Raw genomic sequence first — 2,970 nt, forward strand, 5'->3', positions numbered from 1 at the left:
TTTAGTAATTTTTATATTTGCTACATTTTTTTTATTCCTTTTGTAGTTTTTTTCCTTTTTAGATCTTGCTTCTTTTTTTTTTTTTTTTTTCATTTTTAAGGACAAAGATACAATAGGTTTGAGAGATTCAACCTAAAGTTCACTAACACTCAATTTAGTATACTTATTTTGACAATTTGGTCGTATTTGGAATAATTAGAGAAAAGGTGTTTTTTTAAATAATCATTTTATGATTTTCTTAAAATACTTAAATAATTAGTCATTTTCAATAGTTCATTATTGTATTTTAAGTGTATCAAATGTGTATCAACATTGTAACAAGTCTATTGACATATACGTGGGTTGAGTTTGTTTTTTGGTTAAATATATATATATTATTGTTTTGGTTAGGACTGCAGACTTAATTTTTTAAATTTATTTTACCAAATCTGCAAGTGTAAGAAGTCCAATAATGATAATGTGAATAGAATGGTTGATTATTACTATACTGGAGTAGTTTTACTCTCCACCTATGAAGCACAGATATTTCATATGAGGTAAAGAATCAATATCAGATACCGATACGGGATACGTATCTAACACGTGATTTGATGTATCTATTTCTACGCGTATTTTTTTTAAAGAAAAAAGACAAGTAACTCATCTAATCTTTCTCAATCTAAAACTAAACGAGTTCAAAACTAAATGGAAAAAATAAATAAATAATGGATCAAACCCTATACTAGAATCATAGTCCCCACAAAGTTACTAAAAGTACTTCAACATCTTAGATGTTGCTTTTTTTTGTATTGTATTTCAATGTTTTATATTTTGTGCTATTGTTATTAACTTGTATGTTAAATTTATCTATATTCTAGATTTTTTTAAACTTCAACATACCAGTATCATCGTTTTTTAGAAATATATATATTAAAAAAATGATATATCCTTAGACGTATTCGTATCTTAGTTTTTTAAAAATTGATGAGTCGCTGTATCCGATTGTATCTGTATCGTGTAGTCGTATCTGTGTCTGTGCTTCATAGCTCTCCACCAACCGTAGTATAATGGAATGCGTGCATTATGAGACCGAACAATCCTTTTTTTTTTCTTTTTTTTTTTGTAAATATCAATTTGCTAAAAATGATATCAATTTTAAATTTTACTGATATTGATATCAATTTAAATGTTACACTTTTAGGAGCTGTGTTTGGAATAAATGATGTCTAAGAATAATATAGCGAAGAATAAAAATACTATTTGAATTTTATGAACAAAGCTTGTGTATTCATGACATTTTTAATAGATTAATTAGTAAAACAATAAATATCATTCATTGTATTGATGAAAATTAATTAATCAATAATCAAATAGTTAAGATGAGTAGTTTCTAATTAAAATTAATCAATTAATATCTTCAATAAATTTTGTATTAATTATAATTTAATAATTAATTACATTAGTTAATTAAGTTTAGAATTAGTAGTTATAAATTTAATTCGTAATATAAGAAAATATATTTTAAGAAATAGTATATTATACAAAAGTGAAAAAATGAAAGAAAAATATGATATGTTAATAAAGAGTTTTGTTAATAAAGAGTTTTAGTAAAGAATATTGAAACAAAATTTTATAATTATGATATGTTAATAATGGATGAAGTAATAAAAATTAATTGGTTATAAATAATCAATAAGTAATTAATTATGAGAATTAAAAAATAAAATTTTTTGATAATTAAAAAATAATTTTTTGTACTAGCTTTATTTAACTCATCTTAATTAATTAAATAAATATATTTAAGATATTGATTACTAATTAATTAGTAAATTCAGGAAAATAAGTTATTACAGTCATTTAATGAGTTTGATTTGTAAAATTACTGTTCGCACGAGATTTCAAGATAAATTTATTTTGTAGAACTTAAACTTTGTATTTGTATTAATTTTGTGGAAAGTGAGTACAATCTCTAATACATAATATTTTGATGCTTTCAAAATAAACTATAGTCTTTAAGCTGGTTAATCTTCTTGGATGATCGGTTTTTGGGCTTGTTGATCTTTTTGGATGATTGGTCTTTGGACTTGTTGATCTTCTTGGATGACCGACCTTTGGGCTTGATGATCTTCTTGGACGATCGTGTTGGGATTGGTGTCCTAATTCTCCCGGAGTCTTATTGTTTTTAATATATACACATTATTATGAATAAAATAAGAGTTATTTCATTCTGGCATTTACTCATATCCAATAAACAAAGTTCCATGGTTATTGTATGTAAACTTAAGTATGTATATGAGATATACAAGTGGATCATGCCTTAAGTGATAACCTAAATAGGTCTGGAGTATAAGGATTAAAGAGGGATTCCTGATCCTGGTGACACTATGGATACGGCTCGCTTTGTAGAGGTTTGCAAGTGTTGTGAACTACTACAGATGGTAGATCCTGACCATTCATGTGGAGACATGCGAGCGGGGGTGTCCTATACAAAGAGTTTGTATAAGACCAGACCACGAGATGACTAGACTCTGTATATAACGTCGTTGATACTGGAGACTTACTTCTCACCTAAATGACCATAGGTGATATGACCTCAATCCTGAGTGTTTTGGGAACTCTTGCCTTTAAAGGCGGTCCTTTGATTAGTATGGGTGAGAGTGGCCATATTGCTAACTCAACATGTCTACCTTTTTGGGGACTTGTTTGATTTGGGAGATGGAAACTCAGTTACACAAGATGGAATTCACTCCTTCCCAGAAGCAGGGGGGTAAGTAGATAGATTGCTCCCTTAAGGACTGATTCCGGGGCTTGAACATAGTAGCCACAACTTCTCTTTGGAAGAGAGGACTCAGTCATAATAGGACTATGACTTATATTCATTAGAGGGATCAGTGGTACTTAAGGAGTTAGATGTAACTACAGGAGCATAACGGTTATTGGCCCAGTTGTACTTACGAGCGATCTGTGAAGGGTTCTCACATTGTTGATTGG

The sequence above is a fragment of the Benincasa hispida genome, chromosome 2 (assembly GCF_027475165.1).
Source record: "Benincasa hispida cultivar pf3 chromosome 2, pf3_genome.v1.1, whole genome shotgun sequence".
NCBI lineage: Eukaryota > Viridiplantae > Streptophyta > Magnoliopsida > Cucurbitales > Cucurbitaceae > Benincasa > Benincasa hispida.